A 21,979-nucleotide genomic window follows, 5' to 3' on the forward strand; every position below is an offset into this window, starting at 1 on the left:
GATGTAGAATGGGTGACCTATGACATTTTCCTTTGAAAAGGTAATGAGAAAGCTCAGAAATAACTCCAGGGGTTTGCTAAGTAGCCTTCTTTCATCTAATTCCCTTGAGAATCAATCTCTAGATTCTCACTAACTCCAGTAAGAGTCACCTGTAGTACTTTGTTAAAACAACTAACCTAAAGAAAATTTAATTGCTGAATCAAGAAAGACCTTGAAAGGAGAAAAAACTGATACTCAGAGCATGTGAAGACTTTACTACTAAATCTAAGATTCTTTGCTGCATAAAGTAAAATTATTGTTATTAAATTCTCCAAAGATTACAAGGTAGCAGCAGTTCCTATTGTAAAGGCCATATTGGGCTTTTGTATTGCCTAATGTGCTAAGCACCAGGGAAGCAGACTTGCCTCTTGAAAGACATTTGCCTACAGCATAATACCAATAATGGAAATAATATCAGATCCTATAAAGTTGAGTTTTTATTCTCCACAGAACTGAGAAATGATGAGAGAAGCACTCTGGGAATTTTCCCTTTAGATTAAATATTTGAATCATGACTGTGTGAGACAATCACAGTCAGCTCGAAAATTACTTTGCTATCTCAAGCATGCTGAGGATAAAAGACACTTTCAGTATCACAATTAAGACATGAAAATCTTATTTTCTATGGGATTTGTATAGTTAGGAACAGAAGAAAAAACATTGGAATGTTATTTAATGTTTTATCTAAATTTAACTAGATTTATCTTGCTGTAGTAACACAGGAATAAACAAGCTCATAGATTTTTAGAGCTGATTAAAGACTTCTTTGTTGAAAATAAGTTCTAGGTAGAATCAAAGAAATGAAACAAAACAAGAGTCAACAGGGAAATCTGCTCTGTTTGTTTGTCTGGAGTTGGGCTGGGGTGGAGATGTGGTTGGGGGCTAACCTAGGTTTTCTAACACCTTCCTATGTTCACTTCTACAGTGGGTTGAGAATCAGATTTCTATGACATAACTGAGTTCTTAGAAAATAAGAGCAGACATTCTGGGTTTATTACCATAAATCTTATTTTTTGGAAGGGTCGGTTGTCACTTATTTAGGAGGTAATCCAGTTTAGAAAACAAATTGGTCAAAACTAGACACCAACATTTCATACTTTATCTACCTTTATAAGAATTACTAATCTTAGGAGAAGCAGACACTTGATCATGCAATTTCTTTAACCTGATACCCTTACCCAAATGTAGTCTTACTCTCCTCATATCAGTTATTAAAATACCTTTATATTGAAAACTTATTTATAAAGACTGGATTTTTAGTCTTTGCTCATTTTTGTACTGTTCAAGGAAAATAGTCAGATATTCTTCATTGTCTCCTAATCTCACATTTCTGGACCTTTACTTCTGTTACTCCCATTCTGTATTCTATGTGTCAACCAATTATTAATGAAGCATATCTCAGGCAGATTTCTCTAATTCTCAGAGTTGCCACTGAAGAAATCATTATTTTCTTTATCTAGGACCAATGAATTGATTCAATTTACCCTAATTATTTGCCCTTGGTATTAGGAAATACAGGGGTAGGACACTTGTATTTCTTCCTACTGCATCCAAACATAGATATTGCCATTGAAGTTACTTTTATAACTTCCCAAGATAAAATTCAGCTTTTATGGAATGCTATCAGTAAGAATATATTTATACATTAATTGGAAAAAAAAGAACTAAACTAAAATGCCATTACCAGATAGATGCTTATTTTATCTAAAATAGTGGTTTTCTAACTATGTTCCTGATCTGAGATGCAAAAGATTGAAAACCACTGAGTTAAAATATAATTGATCAAAATTCTGGTGTCTTTAAAGAAATATTTATGTAAAAAAGATGGTAGGAAAATGCATGAAATGTGAGACTATCAATTCTAGTGTCTGGGGTCATTTGCTGTGAAAAAAAATTACCAGGGGTGGGGTAAGGGGGTGCTTTATTAAAGTTTGTATTTAAAAAGACCTTGTTAAATCATTCTGTTTAAGACCTGGTAGAGAAGGACTAAGTTTATCTCATTAAAACCCATTTTCATTATTTTATAAAAAGCAAGAAGACATAGACAATGTATTGACAATATTCCCCAATATGCTTGAGTTAATTATCTAGATCTCACAGAAGCCTTCTTAGATAAAATTGGCTTGTAGCAAAGATTCCCTCTTAGATTCCCTAAAAACTTGGCTATGTATTTAAGTTCCAAGAAGACAATACTTTCTTTCTTATGCATGTATCAAATCACACATGGAGGTAACTGATAATTCTGTAATGCTTTCAAATGTAGAATACGATACTTATATTGGTACTGAAAACACAGTTGTTTTTTTTTTTTTAAAGCTTTCTTCTCACTGTTTTTCTACTAGTTTTCAAATTCACGTAAGCATATTGATGGTGAATAAGAGTAAATTAATAGAGATAAAAGAATAATTAAAAAAAACGGGGGAACTTACAGGTAGTAGAGCAGATAGGGTACTTGCCTTACAGTATGTGGCAGACCTGAGCTTATCCACAGCCTCCCATATTTTCCCCAGAGCACCACCAGGAATAATTGATGAGTTTAAGATAGGAGTAAGTCCTGAACATCACTGGGTGTGTCCCCAAATAAACAAAGAAAAGCAATAACTAAAAGAAAAATTTAAATTTAAGAAATTCCTCAACGAAAAAAATAGTTGTATTTATATTGTAGAACTGGTTTACTAACACTTCACTGACTAGGGCCTCATAGTTTGCCAAAAGAAAAATTAACAGAAGGTATAAAAGTTTTGTTTTCTTAAAAACTACACTAAGTACATATTAAAAAAACATTGACAATGCTCAATAGAATTATACACATAGAAAAATTATTATTCTATTTAGAGCAAGGGGATTAGAAGTCATAGGTCTACTAGATAAAATACAATAAGAGTTTTAAATCAAATGCCTTTTGAACACACACATTTCATCTCTTCCTTTTCTAAAATTTAAGGGGTTTTCTTGCCTTTTACTGAACATCGCTAAATAGTTATTTTGATTGTTGAGACTGTTCTAATAATATAATTCTCTATATCTTTGTGACTAAGCTCTCTATAATGCTATAAAATGACTATAGAGTAACTTTAATGAATTACAACATAAAATCCTATTGTACTTCTTAACTTAGTGTGTTTCTTTTAATGCTTTTATTATTATAATTCAATAATACTCTTAACAATGAGAACAAGTAAGGGATATTTTGATAGACTTAATGATTGCTCTGATTCTTTACACATATGCCAGTCTCCTAGCACTCACAGTCATATATATATATATATATACTTCAGTTATGCTAGTGCTGGTCTGAGCTGTGTGGTAACGTGAAACCTGTAATGTACCTCACCTCACTCTAAGCCCTCAAGAGGTATTATGTATATCTTCTTTGCTATTATCTCCAGTCTATGAGAAGATTATATCCTAGATAGCAGATGTGTTTAACTTAAGTCTAAGAATCAGACACATAAAAAGACTAAAATTTGGGGCTGGCAAGGTGGCGCTAGAGGTAAGGTGTCTGCCTTGCAAGCGCTAGCCAAGGAAAGACCGCGATCGCGGTTTGATCCCCTGGCATCCCATATGGTCCACCCACGCCAGGGGCAATTTCTGAGCGCTTAGCCAAAAGTAACCCCTGAGCATCAAATGGGTGTGGCTCGAAAAACAAACAAAAACACACTCAAAAAAAAACTAAAATTCAGTTTACTGTCAGAAATAAAGCTTAGAAAAAAAGCAACTCCCATACCTCCAGTGAAAACTAAGTGTAAGATCTTTTTATTTATTTATTTATTTATTTATTTATTTATTTATTTATTTATTTATTTATCTTTTGGCCTACATTTGGCAGTGTTCAAGTCTTAGTTCTGGCTCTTTGCTCAGGTATCACTCCTGGTGGACCATATGGTTACTGGGATTAAACTCAAATCAGTTCTATTTAAGATAATTGCCCTACTCACTGTACTTTTTTTTCCAGCCCTCAAGCATGATTTTTGATGCATTTTCTCCTGCAAACATTGAGAGAGAAATAGTTAACTAATATAGTTAGCAGACAGTAGGTAGAGGAGAAATTATTTGAAACCTTATTTTTTTAGTTAAAACTTTGGGCTACACCTAGTATGCTCAGGTGCTACTCCTGACTCGACATTATGGGCTGTATCCAGTGGCACTGGAACTGGACTTGGGACCTCTGCATGCAAAACATGTGTTTGGTACATTGAGTTATCTCTGTAGCTCTGAATTTTTTTTGTTCTTTTTTTGGGGGGCCAAACCCTGTGATGCTCAGGGATTACTCCTGGTTATGTGCTCAGAAATCACTCTTGGCTTGGGGGAATCATACGGAAACCGTGGTCCGTCCTAGGTCAGTGTGTGCAAGGCAAACACCCTACTGCTTGTGCCACCACTCTGGCCCCAGTTCTGATTATTTTGTATGGCTATTTATATAAATCACAACTCTATAGCTTTGGAATAAGGATGCAGGTCTTTGATATCTGGATCCGTTATTCATAAAACTTCCCTCACATCAATGCTTCTTTTACAAAAATGATGACACTAGCATTCATTTCACAAACTTCTTGTAGAAAGAACTAAGACTCTTCAGCATAAATCCATCTATTCTGAAGGACTTGACATAGAATCAAGCACATAATAATAGTTCAAAATATAGATGGTGATAGAATCATTATTATTCAACAGAATTTACTGAATAGTTCCCATTGAGAAAGCACTAGTACTGACTGAATTCTGATAGAAAAACAGCAAACCATATATTTGGTTTAAGTCATACGTTACTCCTTTGCTCATAAAACAAAAGCACCTGCAAAGTAACATATTGAATATTGACTATAGAACACATCCAGAGGCAATTGTTCTGGAATTAAAAAGAAGTTTGGAATAGGAATGTCTTTTTGAACACTGATAAACACTGAACATAACAAAAATTCCGTGAAAATTTTGATAGATGAATTCCATTATATAAGTAAATATTAAGGCATGGCCTTATCAAGTGCTGTTAACAGAAGTCTGTAAAGATCCATCACAGGTAGCCCAGAGGTTGGCAGGGAGGAGCATTTACAAAATAAGCTTGTACAGAAAAACACATAACCTCATCATCATTAAGTGGACTCAAAGCCAAAAAGCTTTGTCCTTGAGCACAAGCTAAACTAATTTGACAGAAACCCACAACGTGATTAGAAAAATCAACCAGTGAACTAAGGAAATTAGCTAAAAACCCAATGTCTTAGACATAATTTATTTAATGCTCTTCTTTAGATTGAGGACTGAATATAGTATAGTGTAAAGTTAGGTAGAGTCCTCTACTTCATACAATAAGTCAAGTGCATAGTTTGAGGCTGTTAGTTGAAAATATAGGATTAAGCTTAGTAAGAGGCCACAAAGGGTCAAAATTATGCTTTTTTGTATTAAATATTAATATTATTTACTTATTGCAAAAGAAGAAATACACTTAGCACAGGAGAACCGATATTTTAAGTTATTAATCTCAAAGCAATTTAGCATTATAGAAATTATTTGTGAACTTAACTGTGCGATATGTCTTCTGTAAGATTCATTACATAATTTTTTACAATTTTACAAACCTATAATAAAATTGTTATTTGTTGTAATATAAGAATTCTAGAGCTGGAGTGATAGCACAGTGGGTAGGGCATTTTCCATGCACATGGCAGATCCCCAGTATCACATAGGGTCTCCCATGCATGCCAGAATTGATTTCTGGTTACTGAGCCAGAAGGTAACCCCTGAGCACCTCCAGGTATGACCTCTCCAAAAATCTACAATTCCAATGAAGTTATACCTATGGCCACATAGCTTACAAGGGTATTTTTAGTTCATAAGACAACTGCTTTCTGATACCATAAATCCTCCCTTCTTTAATACCTTTGTTTTTATAACTCAGATGGTTAAAAAGGAAGAGAAGTACAAAATAAATACTTATGTAATGAACTTACAAATTCTTTCATAATAAAAACTTGCATGCTACCAGTAATGCATCATGTCATAATTTTTAGCAAATAATGCAAAAGCAACTTGTTATTCATCATGATTATTAATATCATCCATCATCTTATGTGGTGATACTCAGAATCAATGAAAATTTTTACAATAAATAGGCTCAATGACCTGTCCAATATGTAATATTATTATGTGCCCTTTGATGCTATGTGTCTTTGTACATGTAAAGTCAGATATCTAAATTTTGTAGGATCTACTCCAATTAAAAATAATATTAGGATACAGATTTACAAGAGGCAAGGAGCTTGACTTGCACAAAATTCACCAGGATTCCTATGGACCACTAATATGGTCCACTGGTTTCTGCCAGGTTTCTGAGTAAAAAACTACTAAGTAAATCCTGAGCACTTCCAGGTTCAAATCTCTTAGGTCAAGGGAATTCCCTTTCTAATCTCCCCTATATTTACTGTGCCTATGCTAGGAAAAAAAAAAAAAGAAGCACAAATTAATTTTTTTAGTTTTGTTATTGTTGTTGTTTGGGTTTTTTTGTGCTTTGTTTTGTTTGTATTTCAGTACTATAGTTATTGTGTGGTTGTTGTCTATATTGCTGTGGTGCTTTCTGAGCTTTTGTTTGATTTTTTTATTTTTTATTTTTTTTGTATTGTTGTTATGTTTTTCTTCCCTTTTCCCTTCTCTTAAAATGATAGCTATAGCCTCCAGAAGGACTCCTCCCATTTATTGTTTGTTTGATTTTTGCTTTATTTTATTATTATTATTTTTCTTCAAACAGAACCACATATTTGAACCATCTTGTTCCGCCTCACAAATGGAGGGAAAAATAATGGTGGGTACCAACACCAAACAGTAGTATGAATATTAAGTTGGAAAAAAAAATATCAGACTTAAACACCAAATCCAAATTCAATGACAACAGAATCAATACCCAATTTACAACATGCTAGACACAGAGGGGACCACTTATACTAGCAGCCTGGGGGTTAAAAAGAGGGGGATATAGGATGCATACTGGGAACAGGGGTGGAGGGAGGACAACATTGGTGGTGGAAATGCCCCTGATTCATTGTCATTTTGTGCCTAAAATATTACTGTGAAAGATTTGTAATCCACTTTGGTCAAAAAAAATTTTTACTGATCTGGTGGTGGGAATACCCTGATTCAATGTCACTATGTACTTTAAATATTACTCTGAAAGACTTGCAGTTCACATTGATCACAATAAAAATTATTTTTAAAAAATGGGGCCGGGCGGTGGCGCTGGAGGTAAGGTGCCTGCCTTACCTGCGCTAGCCTAGGAGACGGACCGCGGTTCGATCCCCCGGCGTCCCATATGGTCCCCCAAGCCAGGAGCGACTTCTGAGCGCATAGCCAGGAGTAACCCCTGAGCGTTACCGGGTGTGGCCCAAAAACCAAAAAAAAAAAAAAAAAAAAATGATGCCATTGTATTCCTAAACCATTAAAACATCTAAAAATTTTAGTTATTGCGTATCTAAAGTTCAGTTGAAAATAACTGTTTTACACTTAAAGGGCCACATAATTCTTAAGATAATGTATTAAACAAAAGGCTCAATAACATAGTTTTGGTTTTACTCATAAATATAGACGATTACATTTCTCTGTCTCTATTAAATTATACATGCTCATGAATCTAATACTGGCTAATGTGATATAAGTAAAAGTGACTGTGTGTCTTGAGGTAAGTACTTAACTTGAAAAAGTTAAATTTTCTAAATTTCTTAATTCTCTTTCCTTAAATAGTACAATGGTGAAATGGTAGATTTCCCATTGTTAGTAATCTCCAGGGAGCTAAATCTCTAATTGTTACTGCTTTGAACATACAACTTGAATTGTACGTAAGCTATAAAGCAGAAATATAGCACCTTTGGGATTTCAGAGTTAATTTTTGCACACAGCCAAAACAAAAACAAAATCAAAGCATGGTTTAGGATCTATCAGGTATCCAAATCATTTTGTATATTATTAAAAAAATAGAATCTCAAACTTCATCTGAGAATTAATTTGTAAGTGCCTGCATTTTAGCAAGACCACCTAATGATTTGTATGCACTTTAAGACTGAGAAGTGGATTCTTTTCTAGTTTATAAGCATGATGATTGAGTATTTACATGCTGGTGTGACATGTACCTCACTTAAACTTTGTTATGACACTGGCATATAACTTGTTTGGAGTGAAAGAAATAAAAAGATGAAAAACTGAACTTATTCTTATTTATGCAATATGTAAAAAACTTTGTCTAATGTAAATTCATTAGAAGTATTTAGCTTCCCTTTGTAATTATGACCGCTAATAAAGAAAGATTTTATAGATGCTCTAAAAGTCATTTCAGAAAATTAAACAGTTCATAATCCATATCTGTATTAATAAGAATTAATAAGAATAAGAACTACTAAATGGTATCCTGGAATATCAAGAAAAATTCTTAATTTTATGCAAACTTCATTAGCCATCACAAGAAATTTATACTCTGATAAAACTTGTTTTGAGTAATTATACTGGTACACACATTTTCTATAAAAGATAATTTGCAATGTGGCCAGAGAGATGGTGACAAAAAATAGGATGCTTGCTTTACACTCGTAAATCTGACCTGAGTTTTATCCCAAGTATGTTATATTGTCCCCTGAGCATCTCCAGATGTGATCTCTAAGCTTAGAGCCAGGAATAAGCCCTGAGCAGTATAGAGTGTGGCCCAAAACTAAAAAAAAAGAAAAGAAAAGGAAAGGAAAAAAGAAAGTAAAGGAAGAATAAAGAAAGGAAAAGAGAAAAAGGAAGAAAGGTAGGAAGAAAGAAAGGAAGAAAGGAAAGAAGAAAGAAAAGAAGGAAGGAAGGAAGGAAGGAAGGAAGGAAGGAAGGAAGGAAGGAAGGAAGGAAGGAAGAAAGGAAGGAAGGAAGAAAAAGGGAAGATTGAGAGATTGAAGGATAAAAGATGGAAGAAAGAAAGAAAGAAAGAAAGAAAGAAAGAAAGAAAGAAAGAAAGAAAGAAAGAAAGAAAGAAAGAAAGAAACAATAAAAGAAATAAAAAGGAAGGAAAAAGACGGAAGAAATAAAGATAAAGAAAGAAGAAAGAAAAGGAAGGAAGGAAGAAAGAAACAAAGGGAAGGAAAGAAGAAAGAGGGAACATTGAGAGATTGGAGGATAAAGAATGGAAGGAGGGAGGAAGGAAGGAAGGAAGGAAGGAAGGAAGGAAGGAAGGAAGGAAGGAAGGAAGGAAGGAAGGAAGGAAGGAAGGAAGGAAGGAAGGAAGGAAGGAAGAGAGTAAAGAGAGTAAAGAAGGAGAGAGTAAAGGAGGGAGGAAGGGAAGGATCAAAAAAGGGATAGAGGGAGGGAAGAAGGATGAAAGAATAGAGAAAATAATAAAAAAGATAAGCAACCAAACATTTATTTACAGTAGCCTCAAGTAAGATTAGGTTATGCTCCTCTAAAGAGACTTGAAACATGTAACCAAGTATAAAAACATCTGGGGGGCCGGGAAGGTGGCGCTAAAGGTAAGGTGTCTGCCTTGCAAGCGCTAGCGTAAGACGGACCGCGGTTCGATCCCCAGTTGTCCCATATGGTCCCGCCAAGCCAGGGGCAATTTCTGAGCGCATAGCCAGGAGTAATCCCTGAGCGTCAAACGGGTGTGGCCCAAAAACCAAAAAACAAACAAACAAACAAAAAACATCATAGTACTTAACAGCATTACAATATTATAATTATGCTTATTTAGCACACTAATTGGAATAAACCTGTGGGTTTTTTTTTCCGCCTTCCTACATGTTTTTATTTTATTACATTCTGTTGCCCCTCTGGTTTTGTCACCAAATCTCTTCTTGTAAGCTACTGTTTCTGTCATCACACTATTTTGAGTTCAAGTTCATTATTTTTGATCTGTGAAATTGTAAAAATATGCAAACATTCATTTTAGATAAAGAACTTAATTGTTGTATTAATTATTAATTATTGAGTCCTAGTGGTGTGGATGGGTGGTGGTGAGGTCTTTCTCGACTCAGCCTGACACTTGCACCCCCTTCAGCCAACTGTCTGTAGGTGCAGAGCGACAGGAAAGAAATGATCCACAGGCAGTCAGTTGAAGTTTCAGGAGATATCCAGTTTTATTACAAGGCCCTAAGCTAAGCAGCCTTTTTCCTGCTCTTGTTTCCATTCTGTCTCTGATCGCTCTCCTTGCTATGGAATCTCCTCACCACCCCCAGCAACCCCTAAATTACTAACCACAGGCCCCGCCCAGCTGTGGGTGGGTCTCATCCATCCAGGTGAGATTAGCATATGGCATGAGGGAGGTTAACAATTAGATTAGTAAAAGTAGTGTACTGAAATCTGGTTATCTGTGAGTTGATGTCCAGTTAGTATAAATTCCAAAGTAAATTGCAAAAATAAAAACAGGCAATGTGTCTCCAAGTCTCATTTCAGCTTGTTGCTTTGCCCAAATCCCTAAAATGCAATCCAAAAATATCTTATAATTCATCAAAGTTGAAAAGTATGCTGGGAACCTACCCCGGTTTGCTAACACACTTCATATAGAAACCAAATGGCTCCAACTGGCTACAGCCCAGCAGATACTTTCTCTAGTAATTTCATCTCAAGGGGTTTCAAAGCTGTGTAATAACTACTTTCCACAAACACAAATCTGAAACTAAATAGGATCATCAGAAAGACCTTCCTTCTGAAACTGGGGCGGCAATTGCAGTGTTCAATAAAAATAGCATCTTACCCAATGTCAAAAGCTATTTTATAAAATTGGTAATTTCAACACTCCATGCAGTACTGGACATTCACAGAGGAATGTATTTATGAGAGCAACACAAAATCCCAGTTGACTACCAAATAGCTGATTCTTGAAAATTAGGTATGTCAAAAACAAAGGCGAAACAATTTTTTTCAATTGAGCCTAATTCAAAAGAGAGAGAGAGAGATCTAGAAAGAGTAACCTTTTTATAACAACCTATGTCAATCCAATATGAACAGAAGATAAGCAATTGAAAACATCATTAAAATGAGCATTACTATAATAAATGAATTTTTTTTGTTTGTTTTTGGGCCACACCCAGTGGTGCTCAGGGTTTACTCCTGGCTGTCTGCTCAGAAATAGCTGCTGGCAGGCACGGGGGACCATATGGGACACGGGATTCGAACCAACCACCTTTGGTCCTGGATAGGCTGCTTGCAAGGCAAACGCCGCTGTGCTATCTCTCCGGGCCCAAATTAGTTTTCTTAATGCTCAGATACCTCCATCAAAATCCTGCCTTGGGTTAAAAATAATTATATTATTTATTTTTTAAATTTTGCTAATTTACTTTTATTTAACATTTTTATTGGGCATGTTTTTACATTATGTTTATTCTAAGTAATTTATTTTTTTAATTAATTGCTTCATTTAAGCTCTATGGTTACAAAATTGTTCATTGTTGGGTTTCAGTCATACAATGTACACCATCTTCACTGATGTATAATAAGGCTGTGCTCAGAGATTATTTCAAATTTTGTGTTCAGACATACCTTCTGCTGAGAATTAGAGGCCTTACAGGAAGCCAGAAATTGAATCAGTTGACAACATTCAAGGCACATGCCTTGCCACTATATTATCTCTCCAATTCAATGTGTCAATAATTCTTACTAAGTTTTATATCTACATTTTACTTCTTCTAATAAATATTGAAAGTTGAGTACACCATTCTTTGTCTTGCTTTCAATAATATGATTCATTTAAAAACATTTCAATGAAAACATTAAAGATCAGAATAGTTTTATATGACTAGAATTATTTTATTGTTAATGATGGGTTTGGGATTTCCATGCATTTTAATTAATGGCAAACTGATATTGAACTTTACACAGAATGATAATAACACCCTAATTAATACCAAACGTATTAGTAATTATTTTGTTTTTATTTTATGCCTGGCACTATGCTAAGGATTTATATACATTAGCTAATCTAATAACTGTAAAATAAAACCTACAGGTTATGAGATCACCCCTGCACTGTATTTCTAACCACCAGGTGAACAGGTCTAAGAAGCAGGTAGCACAAAGGAGTAAGCTAATCAGGGGAGAGTAATGGAGTAAGCGGTTTCTCCCTGGCATGTGCCTTGTGGTGTCTTCCTGAGACAAAAGCTAGAAATCTTCTTTCTTTATTAAATCATACCCATACACCAGGAGAAGGAAGGTCAAGAATAATCTAGGTGGGCTTTTCCATATCAAAGGAGAGATTTATGGGAAAGAGGAAGATGCAGAATGTCTTTGCTTTGGGTTAATATCTGTGTGTCATATTAAAAATATCCTCAATAAATAAACTTACAAAGTCAGGATTGATATTTACATTTTACTAATAAAAGAAATAAACCTTCGTGATGGTACAGATTTGAACACAGAATGACACAGAGAGACACACACAGAAGAGAGAGATACAGAGAGAACCTTCAAAATTGTTCATTGACCAAATTCTCCATTTAAATAGAATGCCTGTCTTGAATACAGGCAGGGGTTGGGGAAAAAATGATATGGGAGGAATTGCTGATGGGAATGTCGCACTGGTGAAGAGGAAGTGTTCTTTTTTTTTTTAATTTTTATTTTGATCATAGTGGTTTACATAGTGTTGACAATAATATTTTAGGTTCATATTTTCATAAAATCAGGGGGGATTCCCATCACCAAATTGTCCTCCCTACACCTCCGTTTCTGTCCTACCTCCCATTTCCTCTTCCCTCACCCCAGGTTGGCTAGAATATGTGGTCCCCTCTGTATCTAACCCACAACTTAGTAGTCTTGCACCTGTTTGGTCTTGATGCCTCCCTTAGTTCCCCCTCTAACTGGAGTGTTCTTTTTTTATGACTGAAACCCAACTACAAACATGTTTGTAATCATGGTGCTTAAATAAAGTTTTATTAAAAAAATAAAATGAAATGAAATGAAAAACAACAAGAACATGATTCAGTACAAAAATATACTAGAGTCCCCTATGCTTGACTAATATAAGTGACTGTTACTTCTTTATACTTATTAGGTTCATTTGTTCTCCCCTTATATAATGAGATGTAAACCTGCTTATGAAAATCGATATAGCAATCAAATAAATGTTTCTCCTTTATGATGGTAATGACCAGAATACAAAGGAATTATTCCTAAATTCTGTGAAAAGTCCTTCCTCACAGAGACAATTCCTTACTCCTCTACAAGTTGCTATTGCTCTCTTTTAACAAAGAAGCTGAAGAAGCAGAGAAAGAAATTTGAAACTTTTTGCTTGTTTATGTTCTTGACATGCTTGTATTTCTGATAATCTATGACTGTACTGACATAGAAATTTCAGATATAGGGGCTTAAAAGATGGCAAATCTGGGAGGGCACTGGCAATGCATTCATCATCCAAGCCAAGCCCATCCCTAAAACCCAATTTGGTTTCCTGAGCATGGTCTGGAGTGACACCTAAGCAGAATGTCAAGATCAAGCTGTGCGCATACACAGACTAGTGTGTCCCCCAAACCTAGTCACTAAAAATATACTCTTCAAAGATATATTTTTATCAGGTTAAAATTTTTCTTATTCACTGTACATATAATTACTTAAAGTATATTCAGTTATCAGTAAAATATATTAAAACATCAACATAATTAACTTCAATAGCCCTTAACCCTGATCTACAAAAATAATGAAAATATTACTTTCTGATTTATTAAAATTATTTTTTTTATTTAATTTGGATGTTTTATCTTTGCCAAGGACCACTACTGCTAGGCTTAGGAATGACAAAAGGACATGTAATTTGGTGATAGAGTTTCTACTCTTAATAGAAAATTGCAAAATTAGACAGGAAAGTTGATGCTTCCTGGCAATAGGAAAAGAAAGAAAATCATTACAGAACCTTGGAGACACAGGTGCCCTTTCTTGGATACCCTCAAATAATTCATCAAAAATTCTTAGATGAGAGAAATTCATGATTACAAGAATTTCTGGCTCCTCCTCCACCCACCCAAACACTATGTAAGAGGTTGTGAAAATAGTCTTTTAGAAGTTCAAATTTTATTTGTTCTCTAGCAAATACTCCAAGTGTTGGGATTTGGTCTTTGTTATACTGCCTATAGCAGTTTTGTACAATAAATGAATTAAACAGATATCCCAGGTTAGAAAAACATCAATATTTATATCATTTTGTTTGCTTTTGCTCCCTCAATTTTAGCTATTCTCCCCTCTTTTCTTTCAGTGTAAGACAACCATGAATATTTACTTAACCCTGAAAAAAATGATGTTTCAATTAATTACCTAATTATACTACAGAGGAAGTCTGTTCAATATTTTTTAGCTGGATAATTATCAGTCACTGATTTGCGGTTAACTTGGACACTGTTTTTCTTTAAATATCAGTGGTTTTTTTCTTTTCTTTTTTCTTTTTTTTTTTTTAAGAGGTCATGTGGACAAGGAATGGGTGAAAGAAGGAGGAGAAAAGAGGAGGAAGGGCAAAGGAGGAGGCTCAGAAAGAAGGAGGAAGAGGAAGAGGTGGAGGAAGAGGAGGAGGAAGAAGAGGAGGAGGAAGAGGAGGAAGAGAAGGTGGAGGAAGAAGAGGGAAAAAGAGGGAGGAAGTGGAGGAGGAAAGGAAAAGGAGGGAAGTGGAAGAAGAAAAGGAGGAAGGAAGAAGTGGAGAAGGAAGAGGAAAAGGAGGAGGGAGGAGGAAGTGGAAGAGGAAGAAGAAAAGGAGGAAGGAAGAAGTGGAGAAGGAAGAGGAAAAGGAGGAGGGAGGAGGAAGTGGAAGAGGAAGAAGAAAAGGAGGAAGGAGGAAGTGGAGGAGGAGGGAGAGGAGGAAGAAGAGAAAAAGCTCTTCTATTTTTATTTTAGTTTTGGGGTTATAGTTAATAGAGATTGCTCCAGTTCTTTTTTTTTTTTTTTTTTGGTTTTTGGGCCACACCCGTTTGACGCTCAGGGGTTACTCCTGGCTATGTGCTCAGAAATCGCCCCTGGCTTGGGGGAACCATATGGGACGCCGGGGGATCGAACCGCTGTCCGTTCCTTGGCTAGCGCTTGTAAGGCAGGCACCTTACCTCCAGCGCCACCGCCCGGCCCGAACTCTCCAGTTCTATATAAGGGAATCATCACTAGAAGTGCTTGTGAGATTAGATGTGGTGCATGACATCAAGGTTGCATGCAGCCAATACCTTATCTACCATAGGATTTCTTTGACCCCTACTGTGTTTGATTGCAACTCCTTTTAATATTTTTTTTATTTTGCACTCACATTGGCTTCTATTTTCTAACTGTAACCCATTCCCAAGTTCTAGTCAGTGAGACATATTTATGTCAGTGAATTTTATACAGTTGGTAAGTCTGCAGGTTCTAGCTAATATATCATTCAGGTGGCTGCATAAATTGTGATTCCTTTAGTGTAGAAGAGATAACATCTCTCCCTGGATATGTATAGTTACATAGATATAGGGAATATAGCTCTTGTCACGCTAAAGCTAATGTTTACATGATAAAATTACATAATAAGTTACATGATACTTAAGTTCCATGATATATACAAAATTCTCTTAAAATTTATAATATTTCTTTTTCAAAACATATTTTGATATAATCAATAAAACCACTTCCCAGAAATTATTATGATGATATCAGATCATAATTTTTCTGGAGGCAGGCTCAGGGGACCATATGGGATGCTGGGAATTGAACCTGGGTCCATCCTGTGTTTTCTGTGTGCAAGGCAAGTGCCCTATCATTGTGTTATCACTCCAGTCCCTTGAATACCTTTCTAAGAGTAAAGTTGGAAATAAAGAGGAGCAGAAAGATTAAGACACAAATTCATAAAAACATTACTTTTACTTAACTATTGAACTTTAAATAAATTAATTTGGAAATACAATTTTGCATAAAAGCAATTATTTCGATAGAAAGGTAAATCTTTCCATAAAGTTATTTATAATACAAGATCATGTAAAATTTAAACTCAGGTAGATAATTTTGACTTGTGGATTCAGGCTCATAGCATTTGAAATATAACTGCATGTATCACGAATTTTCTGAAAAAGTTTTTTTATTTAAAAATATACTGTGAGTTTCTGGAAAAATACTTATCCATGGTGATGGAAAAAAATGTCTTTCTAGCTTTAAGAACAGATATGATCAAAAAGTATGGAAATATATTTTAAGATGAAAACATATCTTTTACAAATCTTTTAACTAGAAAGATAAGTGTTCATTCAAATTTAAGGTCTTATAAACTTAAAGTTTTCCTATAAGATGATAAACTATGCTCCACTAGTTTTTGAACCCTTAACAACCATGTAGAGACTGTAATGAACTGACTGAGATTAAAAACAAACAAACAAAAATCCTTAGAATGTTTTTTAGAAGGGAGGAGTTGTTGGGAATGACTGAAAATCGAGAACTGGTAGAGAGTGGGAGGAAGGTCAGAAGTAGTTATTGAATAAGAATGAGGTTCAAATATTATAGCTAAATACAAACAGATATAACTTCCTATTAGTAATAATTATGCAACTGAAAATTCCCAGATTTATTTAATTGATTTATTCTATTGTATAAGAATATATGATTTTTACCAGACTTTTTTTTTATTAACTTCCAAAGTGATTTCAGGGGCTTTTCCCAGAGATATATGTCATCACACTGGCAATCCTTTGTGCCCTCTAATTTCACACCCAGCCTTGCTGGGGGCCTCTAGGATTTATCTGGTGATGTTTGAGAGGGTGTGTAGTGGGAAATTGAATCTAGATTGGATAATTGCCAAGGTTTTGTCATCACCCTTATGATATCTCCCCAGCTCCTTACTAAATGTGTTTTAGATGACTTAAAGCTAACTTGTTACACCTCAGTGTATAAAAAATAAAGAGAAAATATTTTATTTGGCTCTCATATAATTAAAGTTTTAATTTCCTCATTTATTAACAGACTTTTGCTTCCTGCACTGTAAATTGAAATGAATATAGATACACCCTTAGTAGGAACGTCAATAATAATTCATAAGGAGACAATAATAATAGTTATCCAACCAAATTTTTGTTGCCAAGTTAAATTGACAATTAACCTATGGAGTAAGAATGACCATGGTTAGGGCCGAGAGATAGCATGGAAGTAAGGCGTTTTTGCCTTTCATACAGAAGGTCATTGGTTCTAATCCTGGCATCCCATATGGTCCCCCGAGCCTGCCAGGAGAGATTTCTGAGTCAGGAGCCAGGAGTAACCCCTGAGCCCTGCTGGGTGTGACCCAAAAAAGAACACACACACACACACACCCAAAATAAAAAAGAATGACCATGGCTCTTTTGTATCTTTTGTAGATGCAATAAAGAAGGTCAGCAATGATAGCTGCTAACATTTCTGATACACAGAAAAATTAAGTTTATATTTCATACTACATATGCCTCTCAATGATCTTTTGCAGTAGATAACAGTATAGATTATTTAATAGAATGACACCTAAAAGAGGCTTTTTTAAATTTATTAATATTGCAGCTGGTTTTCTACATTGCATGTGAATAAAGGGCAGATTCAGAAGTTTGAATAGGTTAATTGATATAGGTAAGCTTAGCTGACCAGAGAATTCAGGAAAGAAAGAGCAGGAGCACCTCTAGCTCCCTCTGGATATAAGTCTGACCTCAGGATGCATTTTCTTTCCTAGAGCTCTTACCCCTGTTGCACAAAGGGAACTTTCTGATAGGTACAATCTGATGAGTCTCGTATGTAGCTCTAGCTGCGTTTAAGTGTGAATAAGTCTTCAAAACATTATTTTCATCAAAAATCACTTGCAGAAGTGAAAGAAGGCGGTGAGCTTAACAAGAAGAAGAGTTAATTGTAGAAGGGTGAAGAAGAGTTAATTGTAGAAGGGTATAACCTCCGGACCAGGGAGGAGACAAAGAAGGAGGCACACAGGTCTCTTGAGGCAATGTGGAAAATGACAAGCCTCTCCAACAAAATCTAAAATTACAAATGGATAGAGCTGCTACAGAAAACATCGAAGAAACACAAAAAAGAGAACATTGGTTTGTCTTTTCCCAACATCTTCAAATTTCTTCTTAGTGTTTGCATTTCATTATCTGAGAAACACAAGGGTCAGAGAAATGCAGCTTGCAGCAAACAGGATCTTGGAACATAGCAAAACATGGAAAAGATGATGAGTGGCTCTGATAGTGGAAAGATGCAAAACCTATATTTTGGGTATATGCAACTGGGAGGAAACATTGGCAGTAGATTGAGGTTACAAAATTATTCTTGTTAGGAACATGTCTTTTCAATTAATAAAGTACTATTCTCATAAAGTATTATTCTAATGTTTATTAAAATAAAGCAGATTCTTTCTCAAATGATTTCAAATTCTGGGGAGTTTTCTTGTAATTATTTCTAGTTTTTATTATAATGAAGTAGATTCTCAATTGATTTCAAAGTTTGGGGGAAAGAAAGGGTTTTCTACCAACAACAATGAAGTTAATATATGTTTAAATTATAAGCACTGGGCATTTATTTTGACCTTTTACATATATAAATTCAGATGCATATATGGATATTTCAATTGGACATGAAGTATTTAGGTGAAAATTGAAAAACAATATTCATGTGGTAACACCATTTTAGAAGGAACACTGTGTAAGCCGTGTTCTCATTACTTGCTTGATCAAAGTTATAACCATTGTAATGTTATGAAAATACCAATTACTTTTATGGTAATAAAAACTTTAACTATCTAAGAAGGGCCAATTAGATATAACCATAGCTTATCTAGTTCCTTCATCTTTGGAATACTAAGAAAGTATAAAAATGTTAATTCTACTAATGCAGAAGCATATCTTTCAAACTATAAAAGTAATACATACTTTTCCTGTTATTTTAAGAACGATAAATTTATTTTGAGATACGGATGTGCAAAATATTTCCACCCTGACTAAAAATGACCAAAATAAATTTGAGATCCTTAAAATCTCTAGTAATCAAAAGAGATCAGACACCAGCGATGCATGTTCATATGATATATGAACAAAAGTTCAGATACAACAATGCACTTCCATATAATAGTATGAACAAAAGCTGACCAGTTTTTAATAATCCACCCATCATTTTTTATGCTTTAGATGAAATTCCTGTGTACAATTTTTGGTCTTATAATAGTGACATGTGTATTAGATAATGAATGGAGGTCAGATTGTCCTTTATAATACAGAAAACTTTGCAAATTTTTAGACTGTATTTAGTAGGGGAGAGTTAGACTCCCCACTTTGTCATAGTAACCATGTCTACAGACATTGCCACATGTACTATGGCTGGAGTGAGCAGAGAAAAATATGTTACCACTAAGAAATAAATGCTTCAATTTATTATGGGTTTTAACAGTTTATTATTTTTATTGAAGTTCAAATTTAAGCGATATGGGCTGGAGTGATAGCACAGCGGTAGGGCATTTGCTTTGCATTCTGCTGATCCAGGACGGATCTGGTTCTATCCCTGGCATCTCATATGGTCCCCCTAGCCATACCCCTGAGCGTCACTGGTGTGCCCCCCCAAATTTAAGCTTTATAATAAGCACAACAAATATGTTGAACTAAATTCTACTAGCATAGAAGTTGTACTCAGGTATCAAATGTTTTTTTTTTTTTTTTTTTTTGTGGTTTTTGGGTCACACCCGGCAGTGCTCAGGGGTTATTCCTGGCTCCAGGCTCAGAAATTGCTCCTGGCAGGCACGGGAGGACCATATATGGGACGCCGGGATTCGAACCGATGACCTCCTGCATGAGAGGCAAACGCCTTACCTCCATGCTATCTCTCCGGCCCATCAAATGTTTTTATGGAGCTAAATATTTTCATCAATATTTGATATAGATCCTTACAATGAATCAGTAATTTAGTTTTAATTGCCTAATGGTACCCAAGTTAACTCAAGCACATGGTGCAAAAATATAATGCATCAGGATTCTTTTGTAAGAAGGAAAGAGATAGGGAGAAAAAGAATGCTCTCTCCTGAGATATCTTCATTAGAGCTATTTATTTTACCTTGTATTTTAATTTTTTAAATTTTATTTATCGACTTTAATTTAATTTTAATTTATTTCTAGAGCAGAACTTTTCTTTTGTACACTGTTTCTAACTATGAACATATGTAATGGGATCTAATTTTTATTTGTGGGTATAATACATAATTCATGTTTATGAAGATATTATAGTTCAAATATCATACATTCAATAAATTCATATAAAATATATTTTTTAAAAAGTTTAAGGAAGTTATTTATCTTCTACTATAGCTTCAAATGGAAACTGGAAAGAAACATAAGCAAAAGAGAAGCAGTAAATTTCACAAGGATTCTAGACAACATAACATTAATTATATATTCAGGTAAACTATCATTTCACCAAATCTTGACTATTGCACTGCACTGTGATCATTTATATGGGTTTTAGGTTATTTTTTTTTTATCAGTAAGAAGCACTATTCAAATTAAAAAGTTTAAAGATCCCATCTACCTCAAATCGTTTGCAATTTTCTGAGTAAATACTTTATCCTTCTTAAAATTCAGAGCTTCCTAATTTCTACAAATCATGACCCAAGGATATTCAAATACTTTGCTTAGCATCCAGTATTTAGAAAGGCATTACTTGCTAGTCAGGAAGAAAGCAGCATAAGGTATATTGTTTCTCAATCAGAAGTGTGCCCACTTTTAGAAGGGTTCAATCTGCCTCATTATTAGAGCTCTCTACCACAAAATGCTCATTTAATCTGTATGAATTTGTATCGATGATAATTTGGCAACACTGACTATGAAACTAATGGGAGGGTTGCATATAACAACATACTTAGTTAAGGGTAGCTTCATAAGCATACATCCAGTGCAGTTGGACAAGATCTAAAGCTTAGTGATTCATAGATACACATTGATGTTCTTAAGAGTTTTGTCCTTGAATTTGGTTTCCATAAGTAAAATCATAAAGATTAGAAAGTAGTAAATGTCCCATGTGCTTATGTTTTTATATTACATATGATGTTACTTCCTAATTCATGACTTCAGCATGTAAATATAATATGATATGACTCTTTTGTGGACTATTTAGAAAAAAACAAAGGTATGGAAATATGAAACCATGATAAGCTTTTGATACTGTAATATGAAACAGAGTCTATGAGAAACATGGCAATATAAGTTGGTTGACTAAAATAGTAAGGATAATAGACAAAACACATTGGTGGTATTAATGGAGGTAACCATATACACTAAAACCATAACTATCAGTTAATAAAAAATGGGGGGAGTTGGGAGGGAAAGAATGAGAGACAGATGGAATGTGGATAAAAATCTTGGGCACTGAGGTGAAGGAGATTTGTACATCATTACCATAAACTCGAACACTATTTAACCTTATTACCTAGTCCATAGTATAGAATGAAAATAATTTTTAATGTGTGTAATAGCCCTTTGAGCTAGCTTTTCCACTTTTAATTAATCTCTTTCAATGTTTTTTTTTTTTTCCCCCTCGGCCAATCCCTGTGACGCTCAGGGGTTATTCCTGGCTATGCTCAGGAATCTCTCAGAAATCTCTCCTGGCTTGGGGGACCATATGGGACGCTGGGGGATTGAACCACGGTCCATCCTAGGCTAGCACGTGCAAGGCAGACGCCTTAACACTTGCACCACCGCTCCAGCTCCTCCTTTAATGTTTTTAACAGTACTCTTGCAACTCCTGGGATTATACAATTTCTCACAATTTATGGTATCCTTACAGGGGTGTCAAACTCACGGCCCGCGGGCCGCAAACGGCCCTCCGTACAACATTTTGTGGCCCTGCTCTAAAGGAATCTTTTTTTTTTGTTTGTTTTGTTTTGTTTTAGTTGTTTGGGTCACACACCCCAATGTTCAAGGCTTACTACTGACTTTGCACTCAAGGATCACCCTGACTTTGCCTCCTGCGGCCCCCAGGGGGCTGGCTTAACCTCTCTCAAACTTTGCTTCGCCATTACTATACA

The 21,979-nt window shown here is 35.0% G+C and overlaps 1 protein-coding gene and 1 non-coding gene across 2 annotated transcripts in view; one reads left to right on the top strand and one right to left on the bottom strand.

Annotated features, from left to right (window-relative positions):
* The window catches only part of TAFA1 (TAFA chemokine like family member 1), a 384,070-nt gene that overhangs the window by 205,486 nt on the left and 156,605 nt on the right, over window positions 1-21,979 (bottom strand). The gene's annotated exons all lie outside the window — the stretch shown is intronic.
* Window positions 8,095-8,198, top strand: LOC126014875 (small nucleolar RNA U13). The gene has a single exon (XR_007497837.1). It is a non-coding gene; the product is annotated as a small nucleolar RNA U13 (small nucleolar RNA).

Source organism: Suncus etruscus, chromosome 7 (genome assembly GCF_024139225.1).
Source record: "Suncus etruscus isolate mSunEtr1 chromosome 7, mSunEtr1.pri.cur, whole genome shotgun sequence".
Taxonomy (NCBI): Eukaryota; Metazoa; Chordata; class Mammalia; order Eulipotyphla; family Soricidae; genus Suncus; species Suncus etruscus.